The sequence below is a fragment of the Saimiri boliviensis genome, chromosome 1 (genome assembly GCF_048565385.1).
Source record: "Saimiri boliviensis isolate mSaiBol1 chromosome 1, mSaiBol1.pri, whole genome shotgun sequence".
Lineage (NCBI taxonomy): Eukaryota > Metazoa > Chordata > Mammalia > Primates > Cebidae > Saimiri > Saimiri boliviensis.
Genome location: NC_133449.1, coordinates 126,376,078 through 126,390,258, shown reverse-complemented (window position 1 = coordinate 126,390,258; position 14,181 = coordinate 126,376,078). Strand labels below are relative to the sequence as shown.

Sequence of the window (14,181 nt, the reverse complement as noted above, 5' to 3'; positions counted from 1 at the left end):
AGCACATCCAGTTGAACTGAGCTGCATAGGAACACACAGGCACAGGTCCCTTTGTAGTGTACCACCTCCCATCTGATGCCAGAGAACCATGTGCCTCATGGTTGCAAGCTGCAGCCCTTCTATTGGCCATCGTGGCTCTATGCCTCACACTCCCCTCTTTATTCTCCTTTTTCCTTTCAGCCTCATTTGTATATTTTCTAATCTTTGTTTTTTTTTTTTTCTTTTTTGAAATGGAGTCTCACTCTCACCCAGGCTGGAGTCCTTGGCTCACTGCAACCGCTGCCTCCCAAGTTGAAGCAGTTCTCCTGCCTCAGCCTCTCAAGTAGCTGGGACTACAGGTGCACACCACCAAGCCTGGCTAATTTTTGTATTTTTAGTAGAGACGGGATTCCACCATGTTAGTCAGGCTGGTCTCAAACTCCTGATCTCAAAGTGATCTGCCTGCCTCAGCTTCCCGAAGTGTTGGGATTACAGGCATGAGCCACCAAGCTTTTTTTTCTATCTTTTCTCTCGCTTTGTCTTATCTTTTGTTCTCTTCCTCTTAACATAGGGTGGTGGGTGTGGGAGCTGAGTGGGTGGTCCCGTGGGTTTCTCCCTGCAAACTGCAGGTCAAGGGAGACTGCTTTATATATTTCTTAACCATTGACATGTTTGAAACTGCTACCTTTTTATGTGTCACAAAGATTTTTAGCGTTGCGCACCTAAACCCATTTTTCTGTAGGCCTTACAGTTTTTCTTGTGTTGTTTTGTGTAGACACGTGAGACAGCAGCACGGAGTGTTCTATGAACAGGAGAACCATACAATAGGAATGCAGTGATGCCTTAATAGCCAGTGTGGGCTTAGCCATCACATAATTCACAGCATGGTGACCAGTGTTAGTATGAGTTTTTATTTTTAAAAGTTTATGTATATATTGAAAAGTTAAAAAAGTAAGAAACTACATTGCATACCCTTTTCTTTGCTGGTGTTTAGTATCTGCTGTGTGTGCTTTCTCTTTCTATATACACAGTGTCATGACCATTTGAAAGTTGGATGCAAACATCATATCTCACCCCTAAACAGTTGAGCATTCTTTTTATACTACAGATGTTCTATGTAGCCACAATATCATTAGGACAAAAGTAACAATGCCACAGTATCTAATAATGCAGCTCATATTAAAATTTTCTTTTTTTTTTTTTTTTTGAGACGGAGTTTCGCTCTTGTTACCCAGGCTGGAGTGCAATGGTGCGATCTCGGCTCACCGCAACCTCCGCCTCCTGGGTTCAGGCAATTCTCCTGCCTCAGCCTCCTGAGTAGCTGGGATTACAGGCACGAGCCACCATGCCCAGCTAATTTTTTGTATTTTTAGTAGAGACGGGGTTTCACCATGTCGACCAGGATGGTCTCGAACTCTCGACCTCGTGATCCACCCGCCTCGGCCTCCCAAAGTGCTGGGATTACAGGCTTGAGCCACCGTGCCCGGCTAAAATTTTCAAAATGATTTCTATAGCCTCCCCAACCCAAGATATAATTAAGATCATGGTGGCATTTTTCTCTTTGGCCACTTTTCATCTAGAACAGTCTGCCTTTCATAACTTCACTTGTGCTTCATATAATAGAATGTAGTCTTCAAGTTTGGCTGCACTTGGGAAGCTTATGCAAACTCCCAAAGCCTGGCCCCATCCCAGACCATTAAAACCTCTAGGGTGAGCTATGGTACTTGTGCAAGTGTTAAATGCTGAATGTGATCAAAAGGAGACAAAATAGGCTAGAGAGGCAACAGTCTCCCTAAATCCGCATACCGCTAATGTAAGTCTTGTCATACTATTGGCTTATGCTGAGTTTGGGATTAGCCAGTAACAGCCACCATTACTGAGCATCTACTGTGCCAGGCACCATGCTTCTTACCTTAATCTAATCCTATAGCCCTGTGAATATGTAGTTAGCACATCATCTATAAAATGAGGAGACAGCATTAGAGGTTAAGTAATTTTCTTGCTCAGGGTCACACAGGAAGTGACAGCCAGAACGCAGACCCAGCTCTAACATCTCCAAAGACAGTTGGCAGTGTGGCTTAAAATGTTTTAAACATTTAAAAATTTTCTCCCTAAAACTTACTGTTTATAAATACAATGCTAGATTCCTTCCCCTGGGGGTGGCTGACTTGTTTGGAAGCTTGGATCATAGGCTTGCTTTTTTTTTTTTTTTTTTTGGCTAGTGACATAGCCCCCAGGAGACCTTGAGACCGTGTGCCCCCATGGGCTTGCTTTTTTTTTTTTTTTTTTTGAATTAATTTTTTGAGATAGTCTCGCTGGTGCCCAGGCTTGAGTGCAGTGGTGCCATCAGAGCTCACTGCAGCTTTGAACTCTTGGGCTTCAGTGAACTCCCACTTCAGCCTCCGGAGTAGCTGGAACCACAGGCATGCACCACCATTCCCATGTAATATTTTAAGTGATCCTTATGCGTGGATCTCCTAAAGTATTGGAATTACAGATTAAGCCACTGTGCCTGGCCTAGGCTTGCTTGCTTGCTTGATTTTTGTTTTTTGAGAGTCTTGTTCTGTCGCCCAGGCTGAATAGCAATGGCACGGTCACAGCTTACTGCAGCCTTGAACTCCCTGGGCTCAGGTGATCCTCACATCTCTGCTGGGACTGCAGGTGCAATCTACCACACCTGAAAAAATTTTGTATAGGTGGCTTTCACCATGTTGCCCAGGCTGGTCTCAAAACTGGCCTCAAGTGATCTTCCCGCCTTGGCCTCCCAAAGCACTGGAATTACAGTTATGAGCTGGAAAACTTCAGAATGTTCACCACACTCAGTACCACACTGTGTAACATGAAGGGATGCTGGTAGGGACATCTTGAAATAATGTTTTCTAAAGGTATTTAATTTCAAAGTAACCAGTCTTTGATCCCAGCATGATAAAACGGAAATCTAAATATTTTTCTCAAAGTGAAAATAGTCATAAAATCTGAGAACTATGATTTCCAATGTATAAACTTGAAAGCTTCTTAAAAATCAGACAGTAATGTGTAGATGAAAGTGATCTTAATGCAAATTGTACCATCCCTACAAGCCTCAGTGGGTACTTGATAGAGCATCATTCAAATAGAGCCCTCAGGCTGTCCACTGTCACAGCTGCTTTAATAACCTCACAGTTGATTGTGGCCCACAAATATACTTTAAAACTTTTTTTTTGAGACAGTCTCGCTCTGTCGCCCGGTGCCAGGCTGGAGTACAATGGCGGGATCACAGCTCACTGCAACCTCTGCCTCCTGGGTTCAAGCAATTCTCCTGCCTTAGCCTCTGGAATAGCTGGGACTACAGGTGTGTGCCACCACACACACTCAGCTAATTTTTCTATTTTTTATCTTTATTATTTATTTTTTTAAAAGCCCAGGCCCCTCCGCGCGTGTACACGGAAGATGCGCAGGCCGCGCAATTTTTGTATTTTTTAGTAGAGTTGGGGTTTCACCATGTTGGCCAGATGGTCTCTTGACCTTGTGATCCGCCTTGGCCTTGGGAGGCCTTGGCCTCCCAAAGTGCTGGGATTACAGGCGTGAGCCACCATGTCGGGCCACTTTAAAACATTTTTAAACAGATAATTTATAAATGACCTAACTTTATAACCCACTATGTTTTTCCTTTTTTTTTTTCCTTCTTCTTTTTTTTTAAACATGGGGTTTCTCCATGATGGCCAGGCTGGTCTTGAACTCCTGACCTCAGGTGATCCACCCACCTCAGCCTCCCAAAGTGCTAGGATTGCAGGCTTGAGCCACTGCATCCGGCCTATTTTTTTCCTTTTTTTGAGACAGAGTCTCACTCTGTCGCCTAGGCTGGAATGCAGTGGCGTGATCTCTGCTCACTGCATCCCCTGCATCCCAGGTTCAAGCAGTTCTCTGCCTCAGCCTCATGAGTAGCTGGGATTACAGGTGCCTGCCAACACGCCTGGCTAATTTTTGTATTTTTAGTAGAGACTGGGTTTCACCATCTTGGCCAGGCTGGTCTTGAACTCCTGACCTCGTGATCCACCCTCCTTGGCCTCCCAAAGTGCTGGAATTACAGCCCACTTTTAAAGAGCCTGACCATACCTAAAAAGGTAGGCTGAGTGTTTGAAAGTAGTAATATGTGGGCTGGGCGCAGTGACTCGTGCCTGTAATCCCAGCACTTTGGGAGGCCAAGGCAAGTGGATCACCTGAGATCAGGAGTTCAAGACCAGCCTGGCCAACATGGCGAAACCCTGTCTCTACTAAAAATACAAAAATTAGCTGGGCATGGTGTTACATGCCAGTAGTCCCTAGCTACTTAGGAGGCTGTGGAGGAGAATCGCCTGAACTCAGGAGGTGGAGGTTACAGTGAGCCAAGATTGCACCATTGTACTCCATACAGCCTGAGCAATAAGAGCAAAACTCCATCTCAAAAAAAAAAAAAAAAAAAAAAAGCAAGTAGTTATAGGTAGTTTTTTGTTTTTTTTTTGAGACGGAGTTTCACTTTTGTTACCCAGGCTGGAGTACAATGGTGCGATCTCTGCTCACTGCAACCTCCGCCTCTCGGGTTCAGGCAATTCTCCTGCCTCAGCCTCCTGAGTAGCTGGGATTACAGGCATGTGCCACCATGCCCAGCTACTTTTTTGTATTTTTAGTAGAGACGGGGTTTCACCATGTTGACCAGGATGGTCTTGATCTCTTGACCTCGTGATCCACCCACCTCGGCCTCCCAAAGTGCTGGGATTACAGGCGTGAGCCACCACGCCCGGCCTTATATGTAGATATTTTTACAGTAAATACATTTTGTCATATCTTAAAATTCTGCTGTGTATGGGAGTTTAGGATTATGTTCAGCCTCGAGGGATAGAGACTATCATGTGGCTGAAACAAATTTACCCGTGATTCTTGTGAATGTAGCCAGTTCAGGACTGGTATGATAGCTCTGCAATCCTCCTGCTCCCAGGCTTCTGTCTTCTCCATACAGCCTCCAACTAAGGTGGAATTACAGTTCCATCAGAAGCTGAGGGTGGGACCCAAGCAACCCTCAGTTTTTTTAAAGTTTTAAAGTTTCCAGGGATCCTAATGTGCAGTGAAGTGATTCAAAATAAGAACTCTGTAGCTAGAGTCAAAGGCTGTGTGACTTTGAACAAGTTACTGAACCTTTCCCCTCATCTGTAAAAGGGAAATGAGTACCTACTTAGTAAGGTTGCTGTGAAGATTACATAATACACATAACTGGTGCCTGAGACATAGCACTCAATACGTTTTCACTGTCTTCTTTTCTCCTGATTACGTTTCTGGAAATTATAGTTTGTCAATACCCTTCCTAAAATGCGGACCCCAGGGCTAGATCCCTTTCTGTTCCCTGGAAGGTAGGCATCCCCAGGGGAGGGACTGTGTCTGTGTTCCCAGTGCCCCAGCGGGACCTGCCCCACCTCTAGCCATCATGTCTGTTTCGCTAGTGGGAGGGAACAAGGGGAGAAGAGGATGGCCTCTGCCTTTGAAGACACTTCCCATTTCTACCTACAGCCCAATGGCCACACTTTCAAAGCATACCAGGTGCTGGGAAATAGAGTCTATTTTAAGCAGTATCTGTCCAGTTAAAATTCAGAGGTAATTTGCTGGGGAAGAAAGGGAGAATGGAAATGGAGGACCCTGGGAATCTTTGCCAAATTATAGGTGAAAATAACTTTAAATGGATCACTCCAAAGGACCCAATGGTTCAGTTAAAAAGGGAAAAATCACCAGCAGATGTTTTAGAACTTTCAGTAGATAGTCTAGAATTCAATAGATGTAGAATTTGGCATCAACATCAAGCCAATTGGTCTGTAATTCATCCCCTTTCTGAACACCCTAATGACCTTTGCCCGTCTCCAATCAGCAGTGCCTCTTCCCTCAGGACTTTAGACAGCTTGTTGAGGACCCTCTGAGGAAATCTCCTTGGCCTCAGTGTCTGGAATAGGACTCTCAGACATGCACTTTTATTTTTACTTCATTTCTAGATCCAGTTTCTGTCCCTGCCCTTGTTTATGTGTTTTGTTTTCTTTTTCACCTTATATCTTTCTACTTTCTAAAAATCTTGTGTCTGATATTTTTCTTGGCTAATTTGCTTCTCTCATGGAACACAAGTGTTGTCTATGTTAACATAAGTATCCAGCACACTTCCCATCCCCACGTGCAAGTGATTGTAGCTGCCTGCTACAATCAGAAGATACAGAAGATACAGAAGTGGGCTGGGTGCGGTACTCACACCTATAATCCCAGCACTCTGGGAGGCTGAGGCAGGTGGATCACCTGAGGTCAGGAGTACAAAACAAGCCTGGCCAACATGGTGAAAACCTGTCTCTACCAAAAATACAAAAATTAGCCAGGTTTGGTAGTGCACACCTGTAGTCCCAGCTACTGGGGAGGCTGAGGCAGGAGAATTGCTTAAACCCGGGAGGCAGAGGTTGCAGTGAGCCAAGATCATACTACTGCACTCCAGTCTGGGCAACAGAGTTAGACTCCATCTAAAAAAAAAACAAAAAAAAACAAAAAGAGAGAGAGATCCAAGATGGCTGATCACCAACAGCTCGGGATTGTAGCTCCCACTGAAAGCGCAAAGAATGAGAGGACGCCACACCTTCACATGAATTCTTGTTGCTCACGCACCAGGAGATTCCCAGCGGAGGAGCCCCACGGGTCGCCAGAGCGACTCTTGTGACCGGCGAGGCGGTTTTGCCGGCGCCTTGGAGCGACGGTTCTTGGTGCAGAGTCGGAAAAGCACCATCAATCTTAACGCCGCTGATTTGGTCGGTGCAGTGGGTTGCTCAGATTTCGGCGCTGAGAATCAGTAAGTTGGACGTCCACTCAGAAACCTAATTACAAAGACGGTGAATTCAAAGACCACAGATGGATAAATCTATAACGAAGGGAGGAAAGCGGCCAAAAAAGGCTGAGAATACCCAAGATCAGAACGCCTCTCCCTCAGCGGGGGATCACAGTTCCTCGTCAGCAACGGAACAAGGCTTGATGGAGAACAAGTGTGTTCCAATTACAGAAGCAGGCTTCAAAATGTGGATAATGAGAAACTTCTGTGAATTAAAAGAACTTGTTTTAACCCAATCTAAAGCAACTAAGAACTTTGAAAAAAGATTTGACGAAATGTTAACAAGAATACACAATTTAGAGAGGAATATAAGTGAATTGATGGAGCTGAAAAACACAATACGAGAACTTCGTGAAGTATGCACAAGTTTTAACAGCCGAATTGATCAAGCAGAAGAAAGGATATCAGAGGTCGAAGACCAACTCAATGAAATAAAACAAGAAGACAAGATTAGAGAAAAAAGGATACAAAGGAACGAGCAAAGTCTCCAAGAAATATGGGACTATGTGAAAAGACCTAATCTACGCTTGATAGGTGTACCTGAATGTGATGAAGAGAATGAATCCAAGCTGGAAAATACGCTTCAGGACATTAGTCAGGAAAATTTTCCCAGCCTAGTAAGGCAGGATAATATTCAACTCCAGGTAATACAGAGAACACCACAGAGATATTCCTCAAGAAGAGCAACTCCAAGGCACATAATCGTCAGATTCACCAGGGTTGAAATGAAGGAGAAAATACTAAGGGCAGCCAGAGAGAAAGGTCAGGTTACCCACAAAGGGAAGCCTATCAGACTTACAGCAGATCTCTCAGCAGAAACCCTACAAGCCAGAAGAGAGTGGGGGCCAATATTCAACATCCTTAAAGAAAAGAACTTTCAACCCAGAATTTCACATCCAGCCAAATTAAGCTTCACATGTGAAGGAAAAATAAAGTTTTTTGTGAATAAGCAAGCACTCAGAGATTTCATCACCACCAGGCCTGCTTTACAAGAGCTTCTGAAAGAACCACTACACATATGAAAGGAACAAACAGTATCAGCCCTTCTAAAAAAATTATCAAAAAGAGCATCAATATAATGAAGAATTTACATTAACTAATGGACAAAATAGCCAGCTAATGGCAGTATTAAACTCACATATATTATTATTAATTCTAAATTTAAATTGACTAAATCCCCCAATCCAAAGACAGGCAACTTGAATAAAAAACTAAAACCCATCAGTATGCTGCATCCAGATCCATCTCACATTCGAGGATACACAAAGACTCCAAACAAGGGATGGAGAAAGATTTACCAACCAAACAGAGAGCTAAAATAAATAAATAAAAAGCAGAAGTTACAATTAAGCAACAAAGATCAAAAGAAGCAAAGAAGGACATTATATAATGATAAAAGGATCAATGCAACAACAAGAAGAGCTAAAGATCCTAAATATATACGCACCCAATACAGGAATACGCAGACATACAAGACTTATAAAGAGACTTAGACTCCCACATAATAATAGTGGGAGACTTCAACATTAATATTAGACAGATCAATGAGACAGAAAATTAACAACGATATTCAGGACTTGAACTCAGATCTGGAACAAGTAAATGTAATTAACATTTATAGAACTCTGCACTTTAAATATACAAAATATACACTCTTATCAGTACCACATCATATCAACTTAGAAGTTTAAAAGAAATCTTGGTTGGCTCCTTGTTTGCTATTTTCTTCCCTCATTTTCTTTCATGTCTCCATTATTAAGGACAATTATAGGCATACCCATATCTAGACTGCATTCTAGCCCGGGCAATAAAGCAATACCCCCATCCTCTCTCCTTCTTCCTCTTTCTCTTTCTTCCTCTTCTTTATTCTTTAAAAAAAAAAAAAAAAAAAAAAAAAAAAAAAAAAAAGACTGCTTCACTTGAGGGCCGTGACAGGAATGATTTAGTGTAAAAACAGTTGCCAAACCCCAGCTACGAACAAGCCCCACAAAAAAAAAAAAAAAAAAAAAAAAAAAAACAAAAAGAAAAAGACACAGAAATCGGAAACTGTGTGGGGACAAGTTTGGGTGTTCCCAGGTGACTCCAGAGTGGTCAGCTGTGTGTATTCCTGCAGCCCAGGAGCAGCACCTCTGTTCTGTGGGGTAAGAAACTACCATGTCAGAGACAAGAGTTGGCTGAACTCAGTGGGTCTAACCAGGCTCCCAAGAGAAAGACACATTTAGCGTTCCAAGAAATACATGCCAGCAGGATGAGTCAGGCCTTGCTAGCCTGACCAGGGTCATCTCCACTGAAAGCAAAACACATGGGAAGCCCAATCACAGGGTTTTAAGGTGATCATGCAGGCAGGTGGACATTCGCTTGGCTACATTTGTCCTACTACCACCTTCTAAGCTTGTCAGTGAGTTCCTGGGCAGCGAGAGTTTTTTTTTTTTTTTTTTTTTTTTGAGATGGAGTTTTGCTCTGTCACCTAGGCTGGAGTGCAATGGCTTGATCTTGGCTCACTGCAATTTCTGCCTCCCAAGTTCAAGCAATTCTCCTGTCTCAGCCTCCTGAGTAGCTGGGATTACAGGCACATACCACCATGCCCAGCTGATTTTTATATTTTTCGTAGAGACAGGGTTTCACCATGTTGTCCAGGCCTGTCTTGAACTCCTGACCTCAGGTGATCTGCCTGCCTCCACCTCCCAAAGTGCTGGGATTACAGGTATGAGCTATTGCGCCAGTCTTTTTTTTTTTTTTTCTTAAAATGGTCTCTGCGTTTGGAGGCTTGGGACTGTTCAGACTGTGTATGTATATTTTCAGTTTACATTTCCCTAGACAGGATTGAACCCAATATTTTAACAAATGTGGTTTAATGTTGGAAGGCACTTCAGAGGGCATCGGGTACAGATCTTTCATTTATAAATGATGCTCGGAGCTCAGCATTTGTTCCAAGTCACACAGCTCTTCCCTGGTCTAGAAACTTGGTCTTCTGTGATCCAATGCATTTTCCATTTCACTATGTAATTTCTTGGTGAAGTTTTTGGAGAAATCTTTAGAATTCATAATATGCATGCTCAAAAGCCTTAAAAACCACTCCCAACTACCTAGACAAGGCGTGTATTAGTTTGGTCATAATCAGCTTCCATAACAAAGTATCAGAAACTGAGTGGCTTAAACAACAGAAATTTATTGTCTCACATTTTCGGAGGCTGGAAGTCCAAGAGCAAGGTGTGAGCAGGGCTGGCCCCTTCTAGGGCAGTGAGGAAGAATGTTCTAGGACTCTGTCCCAGCTTCTCGTGGTTGCTGGTGTGTGAGCTGCATCACCCAGTCCCTGCCTTCGTGTTCCCTGCGTGCACACCTTGTCCACATTTCCTTTTAATAAGGACACCAGTCATACTGCAGTAGGGACCACACTACTTCATTATGACTTGATCTTAACTATATCTGTAATGCCCTATCTCTAAATAGAGTCACGTTCTGAGATACTGGGGATTAGACCTTCAACATAGGAATTTTAGATGGATACAATTCAATCGAGAACAAGGGGAGATCTGCAGAGAACTCAATTGAAGAGATGAATTTTCAAAATCAATGTCTGGAGGCTGCTGTCCCAGTGGAGTCCAGAAAGACTTCCCAGCCTGGCCAGGGCCACCTGTCCTGCAGCTTCTGTGTTGAGCAGCAGGGGGCAGGGCTGTGCCATCCACTGGTAATCTTGTCAGCCGTCCCGTGACTGCTGGATTTTACAGCTCCTGACAACGGACAGTTTGGTGTGGTTCTACATGGGCACCACTATCCCCTCAGAGCCTTGATTTGCATCAAGTCCTATGAATGAAAGAGACAAAGTGGGCCAGACGACCACAGCCTGTGTGGGTGTGTACAGTAGTGCACGGGTGAAAAGAGGAGGCCAAGGCTTTGTCCCTTTGGACAACTGGGAGAGTCACAGGCTCCAGGCAGTGACTAGGAATGTGTTTGTTGGGGAGACAGATGGACAGATGGAGATAACTAGACAGCAGCTTGGATGAGCTGTCTCCTTCCTCATCGCCCTCCTGCTCCTGGAGGCCAGTTCAGTGTTAAGTCTAGGAAGGTGGGTTGGTTACTCCTGAATGAGCCGGGACTGTCAGGCATTAGGAGGACCCACCTGTTTGATGTTCCAATGCTCCTGTTCTCATTCCTGCACTTCTTATGACAACTCATGATTGTTTTCTGTATTTCTGTGCCTAGGAAAGAAGGCATTATGGGATGATAATCAGCAAGGACTTACTGAGGGCCCACTGTGTGCCTTAGGACTGTCAAAGGAATTGTGAAGTAGCTGGGGAGACGACACTTGCCTAGACAGAATTACACAGCCCAGCATCGAGAACCAGCAGAGTCTCCGTCCTGTGCAGCAAGGACAGAGCAGAACAGACCATGTCTCTGTTCCTGAGACCAACTGTCTCAAACATAGTCACACCAGTGGACTGCTGGTTCATCACCCAGAATGTTCTGTATTCACCTTTGGATCTTGCCTACATATTCTTTTGTTCATACAGCATGAATTAAGAGACTAAAAGGTAATGCACTTACGCATTTCTTTTCTTTTTTTGAGATGGAGTCTCACTCTATTGCCCAGGCTGGAGTGCAGTGGCACAATCTCGGCTCACTGCAACCTTTGCCCACCCAGTTCAAGCGATTCTCATGCCTTAGCCTCCCCAGTAGCTGGGACTACAGATGCATGCCATCACGCCCAGGTGATTTTTGTATTTTTAGTAGAGACGGGGTTTCACCCTGTTGGCCAGGCTGTTCTTGAACTCCTGACCTCAGGTGATCCACCTGCCTCGACCTCCCAAAGTGCTGGGATTATAGGCATGAGCTACCATGCCCTGCCTCACTTATGCATTTCTTTTACACATAAAAATATAAAGAAAAATTACATATCACTGGCTAAGAGGTGCTGAAAAAAAAAGAGAGAAAAAAAGTTTTTTTTTTCTTTTTTAATAAAGAAATATAATTAAAAAAAGAAAAATTACATAATCTGTACAACCCAGAGCGTCAGTGTTTTTTTTTCCTCCACTTGCATTTGTATATAACATTTTTTCTGGCTGGGGATGGTGGCTCATGCCTGTAATCCCAGCACTTTGGGAGGCTGAGGTGGGTGGATCACCTGAGGTTGGGAGTTTGAGACCAGCCTGGCCATCTTGGTGAAAACCTGTCTCTACTGAAAATACAAAAATGAGCGAGGTGTGGTGGCACATGGGAGGCTACTTGGGAGGCTGAGGCATGAACATTGCTTGAACTTGGAGAGGCAGAAACTGCAGTGAGCCGAGATCACACCACTGCTGTCCAGCCTGGGCAACAGAGCAAGACTCTATCTCGGAAAAAACACGAAACAAACAGATTTTTCTTTTTCATTTCAGTTTTATCCAAGTATTTGTGTGCATAGTTTGAAAAGTGGTGGCCAGGCACTATGGCTTATGCTTGTAGTTTCAGCACTTTGGAAGGCTGAGGCAAGTAGATCACTTAAAGTCAGGAGTTTGAGACCAGCCTGGCTAACACAGTGAAACTCATCTCTACTAAAAATACAAAAATTAGCTGGGCATGGTTGTGGACTCCCGAGGTGGAGGCACAAAAATCACTTGAACCCAGAAGGCAGAGGTTGCAGGGAGCCAAGATGGTGCCATTGCACTCCAGCCTGGGGGACAGAGTGAGACTCTGTCTCAAAAAAAAAAAAAAAAAAGTCAAATAGTTCTTAACATTTGTTTGGAGAACTCCTATTGCCCCTCCTCAGGGAAAGCCAGTTTCACCTCTCCCAGCGTATTATATTGATATTTACCTCCCTGTCTCTAAATAATGTGCTTATATCACCCCTTCTTGCTTTTTCATTTTAGGCGTTTTATGAAGACTTCACTCTTCCTTCCCCCACCCCCGTTCCCCCACCCCCATCCTTCCCCTCAATGACTTAGCTCTTCCTTCCCCTCCCCGCCCCCCTTTCCCCTCTTTCTCCCACAGTACTTAATTACAGCTGATTAGTTACAGTATTATTTAGCATTTACAGTATTATGAACATGGAAATATCACAGGCAAGACACTACACTTATTTTCTAGCACCACTTACTGTTTTCCTAGAGCCAGTTCTGGGTTTTTCATTTGTTTTGTTTGTTGTGGTTGTGTGCGTGTGTGAGTGTGTGTGTGTGTGTGTGTGTTTTTGTTGTTTTTGAGATGGAGTTTTACTGTGTCTCCCAGGCTGGAGCCCATGGCTCGATCTGGGCTCATTATAACCTCTGTCTCCCAGATTGAAGTGATTCTCCTACCTCAGCCTCCCGAGTAGCTGGGACTACAGCCACCCGCCATCATGCCTGTCCCTGTTGTGCTCTCATCACTAACCACCCTCGCCGGTGCGGTGGCTCACGCCGGTAATCCCAGCAGTTGGGAGGCCTAGATAGGCAGAGCGCCAGAGCTGAGGAGTTGGATGTCAGCCTAGGCAATATGGTGAGACCCTGTCTCCCCCTCAAAATTCAAAAACTGTTAACTGGGCATGGTGGTGGGCATGCCTGTAGTCCCAGCTACTTGGGAGGCTGAGGCAAGAGAATCGCTTGAATCTGGGAGGTTGCAGTGAGCCTAGACTGTGCCATTGCACTCCAGCCCTGGGGAACATAGCTCCGACTCAGAACAAATGAAACCAACCAACCAACCAACCAAACCAAACCACTCACCCTCTCTGGCAATCGGGATCTCTCTGCTGCTGCAGCAGGTATGATAACATTTTACATCCCGAGGGTCTGGGCAGATGGTGCTGCACTGGGTGCCCAGCTGGTGCCTGAGACCTCCCTCTCCAGCCGCTTGGGATCTCTTCAGGTCTGTTTTGTGTTCTCTGGGTCCCACGTCTTCCTCTTTCTTGGTTTATTTCCTCATTGAAATAAAGAAGAAAGGGCTCACCAGAGGCAACTTTCTTGAGAGCCTTACCTGTGCTTCAGCGAAGTACAGAAATATCAGTTGGAAATAGTTTTTCTCTAGAATTTTGGCGGTGTGAAGATGTTCTGATTCCTGATCTTTTTTCAGCCCTCCAGCCCCCAACACTCTCTCTTTGCTTCTAGCATTGTTTCAATCTGTTGTGCTGCCGTTGGGTCCTGGTTTGTAAACTCAACATCTTTCATTCTGGAGGATTCTCTTGCATTATTTCATTTTGCCTCTACCCTCTTTTGGTCTTTCTGTTATTCAGATATTTAGTCACCTGAACTTATCCTCTCATTTACTCTTTTTGCCTCCTGTTTTTCAATTCTTTGTTTTCTTGCTACACTTTCTAGAAATTTCCCTCATCTTAACTTCCAAACCTGATATTATTTATTTACTTATTTGTTTTTATTATTGTTATTTTTGAGATGGAG

General features: G+C 44.2%; 1 long non-coding RNA gene across 1 annotated transcript; it reads right to left on the bottom strand.

Moving 5' to 3' along the window:
• Positions 1–8,843: 8,843 nt before the first annotated feature.
• LOC141585273 (uncharacterized) lies at positions 8,844–13,971 on the bottom strand. The gene is made up of 3 exons (XR_012518674.1): positions 13,510–13,971; positions 10,959–11,037; positions 8,844–10,642 (listed from the first exon to the last, which is right to left on the bottom strand). It is a non-coding gene; the product is annotated as an uncharacterized LOC141585273 (long non-coding RNA).
• Between the last annotated feature and the right edge of the window lie 210 nt (positions 13,972–14,181).